Raw genomic sequence first — 22154 nt, forward strand, 5'->3', positions numbered from 1 at the left:
ATTGTAGCTCTACTTAAAACCTCATTAAGATCCAAATGTGCAAAATGCAAATTCTAGCAATTTTTCAACTGGTCTTAAGATTTTGATCAGGAGTGTGTGTGTTCATGTCTCACATTAACATTGTGGATGATGGGAATTTTTTTTTTTTAGTGCAGTTTTCCTTTAGGTTTAGAAGAAATAAATTCGAAGCTAACTGGTTTTCTCACCAGCGAGTGGCCGTCTAGAGTACCTGCAGCAAAACCAGCTGAACAACGTGGTGTAAAAAATGAATATTAGCAGTGTAAAGGTGACGAGAGTGTCACGCTCTGCTGTGACATATCAGATACGGTACGCAACAAGTATCCACTACCCCTTCTCGATTCTGCTTTCACGCCGCTCCACAACGCTACTATTTTTACTAAACTGGATTTACGGACCGCTTACTACTTGGTACGCATTCGAAACAGGGATGAGTGGAAGACAGCATTTAACACTCCTCTGGGGCACTTTGAATATTGTGTCATGCCCTTTGGTCTCACCAACACCCCGCCGTTTTCCATTGTCTCATTAATGACGTCCTCTGCGATATGATCGGCTGTTTCGTTTTTGTTTACCTGGATGACATTCTCATTTTCCCCACCTTTCTCAACCAGCACCACCACCACGTCCGTCTCGTCTTGCGACGATTATTAGAGAACAGGCTTTTCGTGAAACCACAGAAATGTTCTTTTCACTCTTCTTCAGTGTCTTTCCTTGGGCTCATCGTGGAGAAAGGCCAACTTCGACCTGACCCTGCCAAGGTTCAGGCAGTGGTGGATTGGCCCACTCCTACATCTACAAAGCTTTTGCAGAGGTTCCTGGGATTTGCCAACTTCTACCGGCGCTTTATCCAAGATTTCAGTAAAGTAGCCAAACCTCTGAACAAGCTAACATCCTCTAGGGTTTCTTTTTATTGGTCGCCGGGGGCCGACCTGGCCTTCAGGCGCCTTAAGTCTGCTTTTACCTCGGCACTTGTTTTGATCCACCCTGACCCTTCTCTCTCTTTTACCTTTGAGGTTGATGTGTCTGACAATGGAGTCGGGGCCGTGCTGTCCCAGCGCTCCAGTCACGACCAGAGGCTGCACCCCTGCGCCTTTTTCTCCAGGCGTCTCTCGCCTGCTGAAAGGAACTATGATGTTGGCAACCGGGAACTGCAGGAGTGGAGGCACTGGTTGGAGGGAGCAACACATCCATTCATCATCTTCACGGACCACAGCAATCTCTCATATATACTCGCAGCTAAACGTCTCAACCCCCGCCAGGCCAGGTGGGCACTGCTCCTCACCAGGTTCGAGTTCACGTTGACCTACCGGCCTGGGTCATGCAACGGCAAGCCGGATGCCTTGTCCAGGATGTCTGCCCCCCCCGGTTGAGGAGTGTCCTCTTGAGACCATCCTTCCTCATTCTCGCATCCGGGGGGGTCTTCAGTGGTAAGCGGAGAAGAGAGTGGCAGAGGCTGTTCGGGACACACCTCCCCCGGCAGGTTGCCCGCCGGGCCAGCTCTTTGTTCCCTGCACCCTCCATTCAGAGGTCCTGACCTGGGCACACTGTTCCAGGATCGCCTGCCATCCGGGAGCCAGACGCACGGCCTTCCTCCTTGCCCAGCGCTTCTGGTGGCCTTCCCTCCACACCGACACCAAAAGATTTGTGGCAGCCTGCTCCGTCTGTGCCAGGAACAAGCCATCGAACCAACCACCAGCCGGATTGCTCCAACCTCTTCACATCCCTTCCCGCCCCTGGTCACACATCACGATGGATTTTGTGACTGGTCTGCCCGCTTCGAGGGGGTTCACTACTGTTCGAACCATTGTGGACAGATTTTCAAAACGTACCCATTTTGTCCCCCTACGCAGACTTCCCTCTTCGCTGGAGACGGCCAAACTCCTGGTCCAGCACGTAGTGCGACTCCATGGAATACCCATCGATGTGGTATCGGACAGAGGTCCCCAGTTCTTCTCAGCCACCTGGAGGGCCTTCTGCAAGTCTTTGGGGGCTTCTGTTAGCCTTTCCTCGGGCTACCATCCCCAGACCAATGGCCAGACGGAGCGGGCTAATCAGGACCTGGAATCTGACTGATCTGAATCTACGGTGCGTGTGCCATCAGCATCCCACATCCTGGTCTCGTGACCTTCCCTGGGTGGAGTACGCCCACAACACCCTAGTGTGCTCCTCCACTGGTCTCAGCCTCCGCTATTCCCGTCCCAGGAGGCTGAGTCTTCGGTGTCATATGTGGCCTGTTTTCTTCGCCGGGTCCACCGGGTCTGGCGTGACACACGGGTGGCTCTTTCACGCACCGCGAAAGCGGAATCAGAGTATTGCTGATCGCCATCGCAAGCCGGCTTATCAACCCAGGAAAAGGGTTTGGTTGTCATCCCGGGACCTGCCCCTAGCTGTGGAGTCCAAGAAACTTGCTCCCAGGTTTGTCGGACTGTACGAAGTGGATCGGAAGGTGGGTCCAGTGTCCGTCAGACTCAAGATTCCCCCCTCTCTCAAGACACACCAGGTATTCCAGGTGTCCCGCCTGAAGCCTGTCGCTGAGAGTGACCTGAGTCCGCCACCAGTGCCTTCTCCCCCTCCTCGCTTGATCGATGGTCACCCCACCTTTACAGCAAAGTCCATCTCGGACGCTAGGTGACGGGGCAGCGGTGTGCAGTACCTCATCGATTGGGAGGGTTACGGCCCTGAGGATCGTTCCTGGGTCCCCCGGTTGCTCATCCTCTACCCCACCCTTCTTTCGGAATTTTATCACAAATTTCCAGACAAGCCAGGTAGGCTGCCAGGTGGCGTTCCTTGAGGGGGGGGGGGGGATAATGTCACGCTCTGCTGTGACATATCAGATGTTTCATAATGCTTTAGTAGTAGCTCCCTTGCTTTAGATCCAGGTACTGCTTTTCTTTCTGTTTTATTCAGTTGCTGGTCCTCCTGAGATGGGCGGAGCTGCCAGATGAGCACAGCTGTATGCCATTATCTCACCTACTTAATCCCCGTGGCTGCGTCTGGAAGGCGTGGGATTATTCCGTGTGTTGGACTCTATATGCTACACCCTGTGTCTTCCTAGACAGTGTTTCTGTGCCATTTTTGTGCCTTTCTGCCTGCTCATCCGGCAGCCCGCCTGTATCTCAGGTAGTTTATTTTCTTACTTGCCTAACTCCTTTTATCACGGTGCTCCCGGGCTCTAGTTTGCACCGTTGTTTTTTGTTCCTCCTAGATTAGCTGCTTTGTGGAAAAATAAAGACCTTTTTTTCTTACCCGGAGTTGTCTCGCTGCTGCATCTTGGGATCCTATACCAAACTCCTCACACCCGCCGTGACAGAGAGGGGTGTTATTTCATGTCTACATGGCTCTAATAATGTTAGAAACCATATTTAGAAAGTCATAAACAGGCTCTAGCTACAAAAATATTCAATTTATGAACATTGAATCAATCCTATGCTGCAGAAATTCATTTAACGTGGTCGGGTCTGCGAGCAATTAACCGCTGTAGACGAGGGACGACTGTAAAGTCATAATATTATGAGAAGAAAATTTACGAGAAGAAAGTCGAAATTGTTGAAAAGGAAAAAAACAGCAGAAATGAATTCAAAGAAAAAAAAAAGAAGAAGAAAGAAAAAGTCATTTTACGAGAATAACTTCATAATATTATGAGGAAAAATAACCTCATTTTAGTAGCATGAAGATGAAATATTAAAGGAAGATGTTATTTTAAAGTCATAATATGAAAAACACCTAAAACAACGAATAAATTTGTAGTTGTTGCGGAAAAAGTAAGACAATAAAGAAGACAATAAAGTAAAAATATTATGGGAAAAATTTTTTTAAAGCAGAAATGAACTCAAAATATTAAGAGAAAAAGTCATACTGTAATGAGAAAAAAGCCACAGTTTTATGAGAATAAAGTCATAATAATATGAGGAAAAATAATACAATTTTAGTAGCATAGACTTGAAATATTAAAGAAAAAAACATTTTAAAAAATCATACTACTATGAGAAACAAATCAAACTAAATAAAGTGTTATTTTTGGAAAATTTTACAAGAATAAACTTGAAATATTATGAAGAAAAAGAATGTCAATTTAGTAGCATTGAGTTGAATTTTTTTTAATGAGAAACAAAACAAAATAATGTTGTCATTTTTGAAAATTTAGGCTGGGAAAAAGTTATAATTGTGGGAATAAAGACAGAATATTATGAGAAAAGGATTTACAACAAGGAAGTAGAAATAGTTGGAAATAAAATAAAAAACAGCAGAAATGAGTAAAAAAAACAGCTCTAATTTTCTGAGAATAAAGTTAAAATATTAAGAGAAAGAATAAACATGTCATAATATGAGGAAAAATAATAATAATAATAATAATGATACATTTGATTTGTATAGCGCTTTTCAAGGTACTCACAGACGCTTTACAATGCAAGACAAAAACAGGACAGAAAGGCACATTAAAAGACAACAAACCGAACTAGAAACAAAGCAAAGCAAAGCAGCAAAGTATAAAGTTGAAGAAGAGCTTGTAAAGAGCTTATAAAGAGCTTGTCTGGCGGGGGATCTGCCTTTAGCAGTGACGCGATCGCGAAAGATAGACGTGACATGGCTGATGTAGGTGACGTGGACACAAATGCAGTTGACTATGGCAGCCAAAGCAACAAGCTAGTGGTTAGCGTTGCTGAGTCATGTGGCGCAACACCGGAGCTTGACACCGGAAGCGGTTCACAGTCTGATGACTCAGAACCCGACCCTGATTCTTCTGACAAGTGTCTGCCGTCTGGATGGATCAGCAGCAGGGGTTCATCCCCACATCCAGCAGACCCCTCCGTCACTCTGCTTGAATTTGCTTCTCTGCAGAAAAAGCTCATTTTCTCTGTTTTTTGGTCAAAATCAGGTGTTTTTACTGAAACTTCCCTATGTTCTACCGCCAATATCTAAAACCGCAAAATATTAGAAACAAACTTTTTTCCTGATGAAAGAAGAGAGTCTAAAGTTTCCCTAGATAGTTTCAATCTTCATGTAGTCCTAAAATCAATATTCTGTTTAATAGTGCCCAAAAACTCTGGCCCACAAACTCACAAATAAGCTCCTCACACTTGGCCTGTCTCCCTCCCTCTGTAACTGGGTGTTTAACTTCCTAACAGGCAGGCCCCAGTCAGTCAGAGTCCACAATCGCACATCCAGCTCAAGAATTGTGAGCACTGGGACCCCCCAGGGGTGTGTGCTGAGTCCGCTCCTCTACACGCTCTTCACCTACGATTGCGTGGCCTCCCAGAACAACACCAGCATCATTAAATTTGCGGATGACACTACAGTCATCGGCCTGATCACTGGTGGTGTTGAAACGTCACACAGAAGAGAGGTGGCGGACCTCATAGCTTGGTGTCGTGATAACAATCTCCTTCTCAATACAGATAAGACCAAAGAGATGATCATCGACCCAAGAACAAGGGAAAAGGAGCCGCATAGACCCCTGTTTATTGATGAGACTGAGGTGGAGAGGGTGAAAACCTTCAAGTTCCTTGGCACACACATCAGCGAGGACCTCACCTGGTCTCACAACACCCAACAAATTCTGAAGAAGTCCCAAAGGAGACTGTACTTCCTGAGAAGACTGAGGAAATTTGGCATGTCCACCACAATCCTGAGTTGCTTCTACAGATGCACTATGGAAAGTGTCCTTACCGCCTCCATCACTGTTTGGTACGGTAACTGTACAACACGTGATAGGAAGGCACTCCAGCGGGTGATCAAGACCTCACAGAACATTGTTGGGGCAGCCCTCCCCTCACTGCAAGACATTTATAAAACTAGAGTCCTACGCAGAACACACAACCTCATGAAGGACAGCACACATCCACAACACTCATTATTCACACTCCTACCGTCAGGCAGACGCTACAGGAGTTTGAAGTCCAGGACCACAAGACTGGCGAACAGCTTTTACCCACAGGCCAGCAGGCTTCTCAACGAAGCACTCACACACGCCGCACGCAACACACGCACACACTCATAGCGCTTTATTTATTTATTTATTTATTTGTATTATTTACTTGTATTAATGTCTCTTCTGTTGTTGTTGCTTAATTTATGCAATTTATCCGGCACATTCCAAAAATATAATTTAACAAGAAAAGTTAAAGAATAAACAGCAGCAAAAATGGAAAAATCTGCAGTAATTTTGCAAGAATAAAGTAAAAAATCAAGATAAAAAATTTGAAATCTAACAAAAAAAAGTTGTAATCTTACGAGAATGTTTGAATATTATGGGCAAATGTAAGTAATTTTATTAGCATAAAGTTGAAATATTAAAGAAAAAAGACATATTTTTTCAAGTCATATCATGATCCATCCATCCATCCATTTTCTATACCGCTTCTCCTCTTTAGGGTGGAGGGGGCATGCTGGAGTCTATCCCAGCTGACTTTGGGTGACAGGCGGGGTACACCCTGGACTGGTTGCCAGCCAATGGCAGGGCACATATAGACAAACCACCATTCACACTAACATGCATGTTTTTGGAATGTGGGAGGAAACCGGAGTACCCGGAGAAAACCCACACACACACGGGGAGAACATGCAAACTCCACACAGAAATGCCCAACGGAGAATCGAACCCAGGTCTTCCCGATCTCCAGACTGTGACTGTGTTGGCCAACATGCTAACCACTAGACTCATATCATGATGAGAATAAAAAAAAACCCAATGAGTAAAGTTGTAATTTTTGGAAAATAAAGTTGTGGAAAAATGTCTAATGTTATGTGAATAAAGTCAAACAATTATGGGTATAAAGTCATAATATTAGGAGAAGAAAATTTACAAGAAAAAAATGGAAATAGTTGGAGAAAAGTTTTAAAGAACAGCAGAAATGGTAAAAAAAAAAACAAAACAGCTGTAATTTTATGAAATAAAGTCAAAACATTAAGAGAAAAAAATTGTACTCTAACAAGTAAAAAAGTTCCAATTTTACAAGAATAAACTTGTATTTTATGAGGGAAAAAAAACATCATTTTAGCAGCATAAAGTTTAAAATATTAAAGTAAAAAATTAATTTTCTACAAATATTATGAGACACAAACAAAACAAAAAAATAAGCACATCTTTGGAAAATGAGGTTATAATGTTATGCGAATAAAATCTAAATATTGTGGAAATAAAGACATAACATTATGAAAAGAAAATGAATGAAAAAGAAAGCTTAAATATTTTTTAAAATAAAAAAAAACAGCTCAAACGGGGGAAAAAAAGAGCAAAGAGTTTTTCGAGGGAAAGGCTTCTTGAGACGTCATCTGTACTTCTGTGAAGAAGGTGTCGGACGTTTCGCTCCTCATCCAAAGAGCTTCGTCAGCGAACTAACAAGTGCTGGTAGCCTAGGCTTTAAATAGAGTAAGAGTGGGCGGAATTGGTGTGCCAACACCCTCCTCCTATTGGTTCCTTACACTAAGACTGGGCGGAGTTGTGGTATAATCCTCTCCTGCCATTAGCACCTCCGGTAAAAGGGAAGTGTAGCTCCCTGTAGTTGGGTATGAACAACTCTGATACTGGCTCGTTAGCATCTATTGTTCTGGCTCGGCCCTGGCTCCACCTCATTTGCATGACTAAGAGCTGTGGGTTTTGGTCTCAGTAACCTGCTGAACACAGGGTCCAAATTAAACCTCAAACCACCATTCCGATTCAATGATGGGTTCTGTTGTTTGACAAAAATAGCTTCCTTTACTCCTCTTTCAAACAATCTGTTTTCTTTGGCCAAAATCTTTACCTTGCTGTCCTCAAAAGAGTGATTGGTTGCTTTAAGGTGTAGATGTACTGCTGATTGAGGACCACTAGAATTGTCCCTGCGATGTTGATAAAGCCTTTTTTGGAGCATTTGCTTAGTTTCCCCAATGTAGTGCTCTTTGCATTCCTCATCTTTACAGTGGATGGAATAGACCACATTGCTCTGTTTTTGGTTTGGAGCCTTGTCTTTAGGGGGCATTCATTTTTGTCTCAGGGTATTTACTGGTTTAAAATAGGTAGGAATTTAGAGGTGAATTTAAGATCCTCTGGAGTTTTTCGGAGACCCCTGCTACATAAGGGACTACCACTCTTCTCCTTTTTGCTTCTGTGGGCTTTTGAGTTTCTTTCCCTACTCTCTTATTTTGACATTTGTTAAAAGCCCACCGCGGGTACCCACAGGTTGAGAGCGCTCTCTGGACAGTTGGACAACTCCTGTACGACTGAGAGCCTACACAGAAGCAAAGAGTGTGGTTACGTTGCATATTTGCTGTTCCTTGTTTGTGTGTCGGTTTGTGCTGGAAGGCATGGCCTCCAACAATGGGAGGAGAAACGAGGCACACCTGAAGCCCTGGAGCAATTTGTGCTTTTTAAAACATTTTTTAACAGTGGTGCAGCAGGAAGATGCTGTTCCATGAGAAGCTGTTGCATTCCTCATCAACCTGCTGTGCTTCTCCTTCTGTGTCTCGTTACTCCGAGCCAGCTGGCTTTTGGCCTTGCTGTGTTTTTTTTTTTCATCAAGAGTTTATCAATGCTTTTTGTCAGTCGTGTTGTCACGAATGACACTTTCTTGCTTGTTGACTATTCTGCTCCACGTGAGTGTGATTCAAGCTACATTTTTCTCATGCTTTCGGTCTCTGCTTGGTGGAATCTTAAGTTAAAACCTTGTAATTGTACTGTAACAAGTCCATAATCTTACCACTTTTTCCCAGTTGAATATGAGTATAAAGTAGCAGTTATTTTCAAAGAAATCTTACAAGAAAACATATTCTTAACAAGAGAATTCAGTATGTTGATACTCAGCAAATAACAAGGATCATTTGCATCTGCTAGTGTGCCTGAGAGTAAACAAAAGTCATTACATACCGGCGGCGTGTTGTCTTCATTTGTACACGGGCACATGATGTCTACTGGACTGTCCTCACAGCGCCGGCGTTCTTCTTCATATGGTTCCTGTCAAGCCTTGCTCCCCAAACTGGTACGGTCCTGTCTTACATCATTCCCAGTCAAACAGGAAGCATTTCCACTTCACACAAAGGATAGCAAATCACCAGCATCCATTCAAATGAAAATTACAGGGGTGAATTCCAAGAGGACCTGGATCAATTATAGCTGTGTTCACGCTGCAAAAACGACATTTCTAGAAAGTGAAAAAGTTGTAAGCATTGTAAGCAACCATTTCTTATTGTTTTCCTAAAAATGAAAAATATCTTGTCTAGCAATTTTAAACTTGAGAAAAATAATCTTATATTAAGAAAGTATAGCTAGCCATTTCTTATGAAGGTATTTTTGCCACAAATGAGTTTTTTTTTTGGTTATTCTTCAATGAAAGATTAAGAATATTTGTCTTAAATTAAGAATAAAACTGGTTTCTAAACTTTCTAAAGTTAAAAATGGACTCACACACAGAAAATAAATGTAAAGATTTTCTGGTTTGGGACCAATGTGAAGGCTGCACAGCAAATTTCATAGAGCGTACTGTTGGAGATGAAATTCTCCACAACCTCCTAAAGGTCAAAGGACCACTTTGGAAAATTAATTAAGCCAATTTCACCTCTCCCTTGCGTGCTCTTTAAGCTCCAGTTATGAGAAGGAAGAAAGACTTTCACACCAAATTAGATTTTTTCAAAATGTATTGAAGAATAAGTCAGCCAGTCCCCGTTTCATTCGCCTGTACCCACCTCCTGGCCGAAGGAAAGAGATCTCCCCCGATCGTCCCATTGTCATTTTTATACTTGTTTTCTCAGACCATTGGCGCCAGTCCCTCCAGAGATAACTTCTTCCTGGATTCCTCGATGGAGCTTGTGACGCCAGCAGACGATAGCCGGCTCCTCCGCTGTCCCGTAACGACTTACTGTAGTTGTTGACATCAACAGAATGTTCTTTTCTCCAGCCCATGTTTATTTGTTTTGACCCTGGCTGGTACAAGCTGTGGCCCACAGTATTTCCATGTAACCTTTGACATGCGTAAACAGATGTTCATCTACTCCGCTAATTATTTAATAAAGCATTATTTCTACCCTGCAAAAACTACATTTCGAGAAAGTAAAAAAGTCCCATTTTAAGCAACCATTTCTTTTTTTTTCCTAAAAAGAAAAAAAAAAACCTTGTCTCGCAATTTTGACTGGAGAAAAATAATCTTATATTAAGAAAGTATAGCTAGCTATTTCTTATGAAGATATTTTTTGCCACAAATTACTTCTTTTTTCTAATAACAAGCTAAAAGCTCAATTGTGATCATTCTACAGCAATAGATTAAGAATATTTGCCTTAAATTAAAAGAAAAAAATGCTCACCTAAATTTCTAAATTTAAGAACGCACTCACACACAGAAACTATTTCTAAAGATTTGCTGATTTCAGAACAACACTGCAATTTTTATTCAAGGAAAATAATCTTATATTAAGAAAGTATAGCTAGCCAATTCTTATGAAAATATTTTTTGCCAGTAATTATTTCTTTTTTCTAATAAGAAGCTAAATACCTTATTTTGACAACAGGTTAAGAATATTTGTCTAAACTAAGAATAAAATTGATCTCTAAACTTTCAAATTTTAAGAATGGACTCACACACAGAAAATAAATGTAAAGGTTTTCAGATTTCGGCAGATAGTATTGTTGAAGGCTGCATGGCAAATTTCACAGAGCGTACCAAGATTTATGAAATGAAATCTATAGTCATAAAATCAGTGTAAATGTGTGAGATTATTAAACTTGATGCAAGAAAATATTACTCTCTATTCATCTAGTTTATAAATGTAAAAACTAGTGAATTTACATGCAAATCATGGCAAAAAAGAATTCTGATAGTCTTTATGACAATAGGTTTTCTTAAATGAAGTGAATCTTAGATACAATCACACTCTTTAAATAAAAAAGTTGCATCCACATCATTTGCTTCCTGCTTGCTGAAAAGAAGTAACCAGCATAACCAACGCCCTGTGGACCGGCTTCATTCCGTGTGCATGATGGGTTCATGGGAGACGACATTGTAAGAAAATAGAATACTACTCCGACATCTAGATTATGTGAAAATAGTTTTGCTTAAATCTAGCCTCATAAAAGCAATTTTTTTCTCAATTTAAAAATCTTATAAGAGCATTTGGCTTACTTCTCACCTTCTAATAGGAACATTTGACTTCAATCAGCTAAGTGACGAAGAACTTGCTTATTTTAGGACTCATTATATTCTTAAAAGTCACAAGAAAAATATTCTAGTTATAAGAATTCTAGACAAGCAACTTTTGCTTACCCCATTGGTAGATTTTTTTTTGCTTGACATAAGAAAAGTTGTCTCATTTTAACATCATTTGGGCTTCTTCCAAGTTTGGCTGTTTTGCAGTGCACATTTGTTGTTCGGTATCCTTGTCTGCTCCGAAACGAAGAAAAAGACACTTTTGTGCGTCTTTCGCTGGTATTTTTGTCATGGGAGCTGTAAAGACTTACTTTAATAATCTGTAGAACAGGACAAACTGCGGTTTCAGTTGCTGGTGCATAAAACATTCAACCATAAATTACAGACCTGTCAGCCTTGAAGGAGCGAGGCAAGGCAAGGTCAAGGCAAGCTTGTTTACAGAGTTTATAGAACTCCTATGCAAGGTAAGGATTCGAGAGGTAAAACAGAATCTATTAAGTGTCCAGAGTTTAGGGGTATCCAGCTTTCCTCACTATTAGAGATGTCAACTGTTTGTGTTTACTGTATGTATGAATGGCAACGTTTCAGTAGTACACTACTAATTGTACACATTCACCAGTGTTGATCAGCATACGCCGATTTTCATTTTTTACGGAAATCGTGCCTAATAATACGGGAATAGTGTCAAAGTTTAATGGGAATAAAGTCATAATATTATGAGAAGAACATTTTTTTAAATTAAGGTTGAAGTAAATGAAAAAAAAGTAATTTTAAGAGAACAATGTCAAAATATTAAGCAAAAAAAGTTGTATTCTTACGAGAAAAATGTTGTAATTTTACAAGAATGAACTGAATATTATGAGGAAACATTCCGTTTTTTTTTTTTAAGTTGTAATATTATGAGAAACAAACAAAACAAAATAAAGTTGTCATTTTTGGGAAATTAGTTTGGGGGAAAAGTTATTATATTGTGGGTAGAAAGTCAAAATATTATACGAATAAAGTCATAATATTCCAAGAAGAAAATTTATGAAGATTATTTAAAAAGAAATCTGAAATATTTTGAAAATTAAACACAAAAATTTGCAAACAAAAATGGGAACAAAAGAGGAAAGAGTGATGTTGATATCAATAATAGACTTTGTCACATATATCACAAAGCTGAGATGCAGTTTTTTCTTGAAATATACAATACATAACGTCTTAGAATATATTTACAAAATATCATAATGCCCCTTGCATCCTTTCCCTATGTGGCTTTCGCTGGAAAAAATGTTTGGACACCCCTGGTATAGTATACAGTGGTGTGAAAAAGTGTTTGCCCCCTTCCAATTTGTTATTTTTTTGCTTTTTTTGTCACACTTAAATGTTTTCCAGATCATCAAAAAATTTTTAATATTAGTCAATGACAACACAACTGAACACAAAATGCAGTTTTTAAATGAAACTTTTCATTATTAAGGGAGAAAAAAAATCCAGACCTACATGGTCCTGTGTGAAAAAGTGATTGCCCCCTAAAGCTAATAAGTGGTTGGGCCCCCCTTAGCAGCAACAAGTGCAATCAAGCGTTTGTGATAACTTGCAATGAGTCTCTTACAGCGCTGGGGAGGAATTTTGGCCCACTTTGCAGAATTGTTGTCATTCAGCCACATTGGAGGGTTTTCCAGCATTAAGCGCCTTTTTAAGGTCATGCCACAGCATCTCAATAGGATTCAGGTCAGGACTTGGACTAGGCCACTCCAAAGTCTTCAGCCATTCAGAGGTGGACTTGCTGGTGTGTTTAGGATCATTGTCCTGCTGCAGAACCCAAGTTGCTTTCAGCTTGAGGTCACCAGCAGATGGCCGACATTCTCCTTCAGCAGAATTCATGCTTCCATTTATCACAGCAAGTCTTCCAGGTCCTGAAGCAGCAAAACAGCTCCAGACCATCACACTACCACCACCATATTTTACTGTTGCTATGATGTTCTTTTTCTGAAATGCGGCGTTACTTTTATGCCAGATGTAATGGGACACACACCTTCCAAAAAGTCACTTTTTCAAGATTTAAGAGTTTTATTGTCATATGCACAGTAAAACTGGTGGTTCTGCGATGCAATGAAATTCTTATTCTGTTCATTCTCCCAAAAAAGAAAGAAAGAAAAACAGAAGAAAAACAATAAGAACATAAGGAACATAAATACCAATAAATTAAGCAACAACAACAGAAGAGACATTAATACAAATAAATACAAATAAATAAATAAATAAATAAATAAATAAATAAATAAAGTGCTATGAGTGTGTGTGTGTGTTGCGTACAGCGTGTGTGAGTGCTTCGTTGAGAAGCCTGATGGCCTGTGGGTAAAAGCTGTTTGCCAGCCTTGTGGTCCTGGACTTCAAACTCCTGTAGCGTCTGCCTGATGGTAGGAGTGTGAATAATGAGTGTTGTGGATGTGTGCTGTCCTTGATGAGGTTGTGTGTTCTGCGTAGGACTCTAGTTTTATAAATGTCTTGCAGTGAGGGGAGGGCTGCCCCAACAATGTTCTGTGAGGTCTTGATCACCCGCTGGAGTGCCTTCCTATCACGTGTTGTACAGTTACCGTACCAAACAGTGATGGAGGCGGTAAGGACACTTTCCATAGTGCATCTGTAGAAGCAACTCAGGATTGTGGTGGACATGCCAAATTTCCTCAGTCTTCTCAGGAAGTACAGTCTCCTTTGGGACTTCAGTGGTTTGGTTTGGATGTTTTTTTCTCCCATAATGAAAATGTTCATGTTCGGTTGTGTTGTCATTGACTAATATAAAAAATGTGCTTGATGATCTGAAACATTTTCACACCACTGTATATAGTAGTACATAGCAGAGGTGGGAGAAAGCCAGCGTTTTGCAAGTTTCAAACGTTTGAGTCAAGTCTCAAGTAAAGACATCAAGTCAAAACAAGACAGTTCAAGTTAGGCTTGAAATTTTTGAATAAAATGACATTTACGGTACGTTTTTTTCAATATATGAATGCATAAATCACGCCGTTTTGTGGTTGAGTATGACCTGTTCTTAGTCAAAATGTGCATATTTAAGCAAATGATACATATTTTTAACTTAAATTTAAATTAAGCATTTTCAAGCGTAAAAACAACTAATTGAACAAAATTTATAGTATAGGGCATTCAAAACAGAATGCCCTATAGCACTCACTCCTATTGTTATGAAGTGCTTTGAAAGAATAGTCATGACCCACATCAAAAAGAGCATCCCGGCAACTGTGGACCCTCTACAGTTTGCATATCGCCAGAACCGGTCCACGGATGATGCAGTCAACACTGCCATCCACACAGACCTTTCTCACCTACAGGGCCAGGACACATATGTCAGAATGCTATTTATAGACTATAGCTCTGCTTTTAATACAGTCAGCCCCCACAAACTCACAAATAAGCTCCTCACACTTGGCCTGTCTCCCTCCCTCTGTAACTGGGTGTTTAACTTTCTCACAGGCAGACCCCAGTCAGTCAGAGTCCACAATCGCACATCCAGCTCAAGAATTGTGAGCACTGGGACCCCACAGGGGTGTGTGCTGAGTCCGCTCCTCTACACGCTCTTCACCTACGATTGCGTGGCCTCCCAGAACAACACCAGCATCATTAAATTTGCGGATGACACTACAGTCATCGGCCTGATCACTGGTGGTGTTGAAACATCATACAGAAGAGAGGTGGCGGACCTCATAGCTTGGTGTCGTGATAACAATCTCCTTCTCAATACAGATAAGACCAAAGAGATGATCATCGACCCAAGAACAAGGGTAAAGGAGCCGCATAGACCCCTGTTTATTGATGAGACTGAGGTTGAGAGGGTGAAAACCTTCAAGTTCCTTGGCACACACATCAGCGAGGACCTCACCTGGTCTCACAACACCCAACATATTATGAAGAAGTCCCAAAGGAGACTGTACTTCCTGAGAAGACTGAGGAAATTTGGCATGTCCACCACAATCCTGAGTTGCTTCTACAGATGCACTGTGGAAAGTGTCCTTACCGCCTCCATCACTGTTTGGTACGGTAACTGTACAACACGTGATAGGAAGGCACTCCAGCGGGTGATCAAGACCTCACAGAACATTGTTGGGGCAGCCCTCCCCTCACTGCAAGACATTTATAAAACTAGAGTCCTACGCAGAACACACAACCTCATGAAGGACAGCACACATCCACAACACTCATTATTCACACTCCTACCGTCAGGCAGACGCTACAGGAGTTTGAAGTCCAGGACCACAAGGCTGGCAAATAGCTTTTACCCACAGGCCATCAGGCTTCTCAATGAAGCACTCACACACGCCGCACACAACACACACACACACTCATAGCACTTTATTTATTTATTTGTATTATTTATCTGTATTATTTATCTGTGTTAATGTCTCTTCTGTTTTTGTTGCTTAATTTATTGGTATTTATGTTTATGTGTTTATGTTTCTTATGTTCTTTTTCTTTCTTGTGTTTTCTTTCTTTTCTTGGGAGAATGAACAGAATAAGATTTTCGTTGCATGGTATAACTGCTGTTTTACCATGCACATGACAATAAAACTCTCTTGAATCTTGAATCTTGAATCTTGAAAAGACGCATTCAATAATGTTGATGAAATGTAGTTTTCTACACATGTCACTAGGTGCTGTCAATTTGAAATAGTCTTGAGTAACTGATAATATCTATTTATTTTTCTGTACTGTACAGACTGAACTCGAAACTGAAACCAGCGAAATGGAACAAAATTAAGAGCAGTGAAGCATACGAGCGTATTCAAGAGTCAAATTGCATGCTGAGTACGATATATTGATATCCAGTGAGTACATATATATATTCATATTGGCAGGTCTGCACTAATATTGAAAGTCCTCCCTGCCTCTCACGGTCCACCCCCCTCGACAGTTGACTGTGCCCGCCCCCAGGGGGGCCCGCCCCACTATTTGAGAAGCACTGCAAATATTTGGTGAGACGTACAAGGATCAGACTTGATCATAATAACTCAATATTACTCATAAATTTTGTTACTTAATACACAGTACATTTTTTTCACTGCATCCAACTGAACAATGACATTTACGATGTATGATGTGAACATTGCAATCTTTAACAACACGAAGCAGCCCTTGATGTAATGAAATGTAAAATTTTTTTTTCAACCTATTAAACGATGAAATCTACATTGGCACTATGACATCAGAGCATCAATATACTTGATTTTACTGTAAAAAGTAAGTCTATAAAATGCAACAGTATGATATTGCAATTACCTGCGGAGCATTTTTTTTCTTTTTTTTTCTACCGGATCGGAGCAGGAGGGGGGGGGGGGATGAGAGGGGGACAAAAAAAGAGAGACAAGAGACAAGGACAACAGCAGCAACAACAACAATTGTGACAACAAGAACAGAACAACAGAAACATACAGAACGACATCAGCAAATAAATGTCTGTGACAAGTATAAAGACGAACAAGGACTTAAGGACAAAGGACAAAATAATATCAACAACCACAATGACAACGCTGTCAATGACAATCACACATAATAGCAGTCATGAAATGATGAACTATGATAGTGATCACAATGATAATACTGCATTGAAACGGTCACACATAATAGTAGTCATGAAATGATTATCTATGATAGTGATCACAATGACAATACTGCATTGAAACAATCACACATAATAGTAGTAATGAAATGATGAACTATGATAGTGATCACAATGATAATACTGCATTGAAACGGTCACACATAATAGTAGTCATGAAATGATGAACTATGATAGTGATCACAATGACAATACTGCATTGAAACAGTCACACATAATAGTAGTCATGAAATGATGAACGATGATAGTGATCACAATGACAATACTGCATGGAAAACAGTCACACATAATTGTAGTAATGAAATGATGAACTATGATAGTGATCACAATGACAATACTGCATTGAAACAGTCACACATAATAGTAGTCATGAAATGATGAACGATGATAGTGATCACAATGACAATACTGCATGGAAAACAGTCACACATAATTGTAGTAATGAAATGATGAACTATGATAGTGATCACAATGACAATACTGCATTGAAACAGTCACACATAATTGTAGTAATGAAATGATGAACTATGATAGTGATCACAATGACAATACTGCATTGAAACAGTCACACATAATAGTAGTAATGAAATGATGAACTATGATAGTGATCACAATGACAATACTGCATTGAAACAGTCACACATAATAGTAGTCATGAAATGATGAACTATGATAGTGATCACAATGACAATACTGCATTGAAACAGTCACACATAATAGTAATGAAATGATTATCTATGATAGTGAACAGAATGATAATTACTGTAATGCACATCATTGTAAAAAAAACTATAGCCATACTGCTGATATCACCGTCGCTGTAATAAAACCAACAACATAATAATACCCTGGTTAACTCAGTGAGTAATGTGGGGAAGTACGTATGTACTGTGAGTGTGCATATGTACAGGTATCTCTGTATGTGGGGAAGACTTCATATATATAAAGGTGCAAGACTGTGTGGGCGTGTAATTGTCACTGAGAATGCATGTATTTGTATTGTATTGTATTTGTACTTGTATTTGTACTTTATTTATCCCACAGCGGGGAAATTCACTTGTTACAGCAGCAAGCAAGATACGCAAGTAAAGAATAGTGTAAAGAATACATAGTGACTACAACATGGTTCAGGTGGTGCAGGTGTTGTAGAGCCTGACAGCGGTCGGTATGAAGGACCTGCGGAACCTCTCCTTCTTACACCGTGGGTGTAACAGTCTGCTGCTGAAGGAGCTGCTAAGGGAAACCACAGTGTCATGTAGCGGGTAAGAGGTGTTGTCCATGATGGATGTCAGCTTAGCCAACATCCTTCTCTCATGAAAGGAAAGGGGCCGTACTCCACCTCCCAGAGAGCCCCGCCCCAAATAGCTAGGCCGAGCCCCCGCCGCCAGAAGGCCACCAGGCCCACAGGGGCAGGCAGCACAAAGATCGGTGCCCCAAGAGCCAGCCCAGAGAGCCATCCCCCCCGGGAAGACCAGCAAGGGGCCGAAGAGAGGTAATCCCAGCCAAAGACAGGGCGCCGGCGGGCCGGAGGACAGCCAACCCCTTAGACCAGCGAGAGATCACACCCCACAAAGGCAGACGAGTACCGGGGGCCACAAAGTGGCAGGCCCAGAGACGCCCCCACAACCGGAAAGAAGCCCGCCCACGCCGGAAGCGCCAGTCCCCCCCCACCGCCACCCCCACCTCCAGGGAGCGGAGCCCGGCCGGCCCCGGGCCAACCCCCGCCCGACCCCCGACACAGGGCCGCCCCACCCAGGGATGCAGGAGGCACACCCTCCACCCACCCAGCGGAGGCACGCGCGGCAGAGATGTATCACCCAGCACCCGACCCCACGGAGCAAACCCCTGTATGCCCCCCCCAAAAAAATAAATAACTAAAATAAATAAATGAATAAAAGTACACACACACACACACGCACGCATATACACACTCCTACGCACCCACACGCACGCACATACACACTCCTACGCACCCACGCGCATGCACATACACACTCCTACGCACCCAAGCGTGCACACACACACACACACACACGCACAGGCACAGACGCACACACACAGTGGTCGACTGCCCGACACCCGGAAGCCTCGACCTAACCCCCGTTGGTAACCCAAGGAGCAGCGGAGCCGGGGACCCTGGGGTCCCAGACATACAGTCTTCCTGCTCCCCGGACCGCCGGGGAGCAGGAAGACACCAGGCCACACCCTCCCAACGGTAGGACGCCGCCAGCAAGGCAGACAGAGGAGTCAGCGAGGAGGAAAGCGGGAAACTGAGCAAGCGGGAGGGAAAACGGGCGAGGAGCCAGGCGAACCACCGCACAGCGCCAACCGACACCCGCGAGCCAGCAAACCCCGGAGAGGGAGCGGGAGCACCGCACCACAAGCCGCAGGGAGGCCAAGCACCAGAGCCGAGAAGGCGAGACCAGCAGCAGACCAGCCGACGGACCCCACCATCCACCAGACGCCAGACCAGCCACATGCCACCAGAGCCGACAACGCACCACCCGCGCACCGGAGCCCCACCCCTGACAAGCCCGCAGACAGACCGGGGGAGGCAAGGACACAGACAGCGGCCCAGCAGAGCACAAAGCGCAACGGCGACAAACGCCCAAGCGCCCGGCAGAGCACAACCCCCCCCCAGCGGGCCCGGCCCCACGGGACACTCCCCCCATGCCGCCACCCAGGCCCACAGTATCCGCAAGCATGACCAAGCCCCAACCCACCAGTCGGTCCGGCGCCCCAGCAGCCACCGCAGCGCAGCAACCACAAGCCCCTGTGGCGGCACACGGGCCACCCGCAGCACTGGCACCGCCCCCCGGAGACCGCCGAACCCGCCCCAAGAGTGCAGAGGCGCCCGCGGCACGTGTCAGTCCAGGGGAAGCACCGCAAGCCGCCCCCCCGGCGCAAGCCCCGGCATCAACAGGCCCCAGAGGGCCACCCCATGGAAAGGCAGGCGAACCAGACAAAGGTATCCCACAAGCCAGGCTACCCTGGGCGAGCCACCGCGACGGCCAGGCCCCTGGCCACACCCCTGACCCTCGCGGGCAGGCGCCATGGAACAGGCACGAGGCACCCCAATCCAGCCTGCCCCACCCATGTATGTGATAAGGTGTGATTGTGTCTATTATGCAATTAAGAAATAATAAATAAATTAAATTAAATAAAAGAGGACAGCTATGAAGAGCTGGTCTCTGTGTCCCTGAGGGGTGTATGTGTGTGCATGTATATGATAGGGGTGTATGTGAATGATACATCCCTATCATATAGCCCCCCCAAACCCTAAGTGTCTACTCTGTGATTAAAATTGGGGGGCAACAGGTCAGTGGCACGGCAGGGGGCAAAGGAGCCCCGCAAGGCAGCTACCCCCCCAACCACGCCCGACCGTAGGCCACCCCCCAAAGTCCTATTTGTATGTGAGGTGGTGCAGTGGAACAGGAAGGACGAGGGTCCCATACCCGAACGGCGCCCAAACCGAGCAGGGGGGGACCAAGGACACATGACCGACTGGCCACCCACCACAGCCCAGGCTCGGGCAAGCCACAGGCCGCAGGACACACCACAGGCCCTACCCGGCCCGCCAGGATGCCCAGTCCGGCCCACCCAACCCCCCAGAGGCGATACCCCCAGTGCCCCCCAACACCGGAGCCCCACCGGAAGTAGCGTCCACAGCGCCACCCCCAAACCGCCAAACACCGAACAGCCACACGCCCCAAGGCAGATTCGACCGCCACCAGGACAGCGGGAACCGCACCCAGGATACCACCACAGCCGGCTAGGGAGCAACACTACGACGACCACAAGAGCACCGGACCCCACATAGAGCGGAGCACACCCACAAAGCACGCAAGCCAGAGGCGCCAGGGAAGGACAGAGAAGAAAGCACTGCACGACAGGGCCCACGAGAGGAGCGGCCCCCCGCCCGGCGCCCAAGCAGATGGTATTGCTTTCCCATGATATAGTCCTGAAACTTGCTTTAATTATAGATTTAATTTGTATGTATTCAAGAAATTTGTTATGATTTATTCCATATTGTGTAACAAGGTCGTTAAATGAGATAAAGTTGTTTCCTATAATTATATTTTTCATACAACTTATTCCTTTTTCGTGCCATGTTGGGAAATTTAATGGTTTCTTTTTAAGCAAGATGTCAGGATTATTCCAGACGGGAGTGTATTGGCAAGGAGTGAGCGACAATTTTGTTATTTTTAGAGATTCCCACCAAGCTGTCAGAGTGGTGCTTATATTTATAATTTTAAAACAATTATTTTTCCGGAGGATTTGGGTAATGAAGGGCAGGTTAGAAATTGGGATTTCATGGCTAAGTGATTGTTCTATGTCTAGCCATAAATAATCCAATGGGTTAGGTTTGATCCATTTTAAGATATACTGTAACCTGTTTTCAAGGAAGTAGTTGGAGAAGTTTGGGAGTTCTAAGCCCCCATATTCTTTAGATTTTTGTAACGTTTTGAGACTTATTCGTGCTGGCTTATTTTTCCAAAGAAATTTATTTATATATGAGTCTAATGACTTGAACCAAATTATAGATGGTTTGGTGGGGATCATGGAAAACAGATAATTAACCTTTGGTAAAATCATCATTTTCACGGTGGATACTCTGCCTATAAGTGAGATGGGCAAGGTTCTCCAACGTGCAAGATCATCCTCTATTGACTTCAATAGTGGAGTATAATTCAAGCGGATCAGGTCTGACAGGTTGGAGGAAATGTTAATATCCAAATACTTAATGTTCCCTGAACACAGTGGTATAGAGGGGGTGCTCTGGAAACCAAAGTTAATGGGCAGTACTGTGGATTTAGACCAGTTAATGGAGTAATCTGAGAAGGTGCTATAATTGTTAATGAGTGAGATAGATTCGTGAAGTGAAGAATGTGAATTATCCAGGAAGAGTAATACATCATCAGCATAAAGGCTTATCTTATGATGAACATTTGTGGTGTGGATCCCTTTAATATTTATATGTTGTCGAATTGCAGCTGCAAGAGGTTTGATAAAGATAGCAAATAGTGAGGGAGAGAGTGGACACCCTTGCCTCGTACCTCTTTGTAAAGTAAATTCTGTAGAGATGTGATTGTTGGTCCGAACAGAGGCCTTCGGGGTGTTATACAGTATTTTAATCCATGCTCTAAATGAATCTCCGAAGCCAAATTTTTGTAGTGTTGCAAAGAGAAAAGAGAAATTTCCAGTTTACTCTGTCAAATGCTTTTTCAGCATCTAATGAGACAATTGTGGTTTCTAATTTATGGATGATAGAGTAATCAATCAGATTGATTAGACGGCGTACGTTGCTAGTTGAGTTTCTCCCCTTGATAAATCCTGATTGATCAGGGTGTATTATATGAGGGGTAACTTTTTCCAGCCTTATAGCTAATGCTTTGCATATTATTTTA

Source organism: Dunckerocampus dactyliophorus, chromosome 17 (genome assembly GCF_027744805.1).
Source record: "Dunckerocampus dactyliophorus isolate RoL2022-P2 chromosome 17, RoL_Ddac_1.1, whole genome shotgun sequence".
Lineage (NCBI taxonomy): Eukaryota > Metazoa > Chordata > Actinopteri > Syngnathiformes > Syngnathidae > Dunckerocampus > Dunckerocampus dactyliophorus.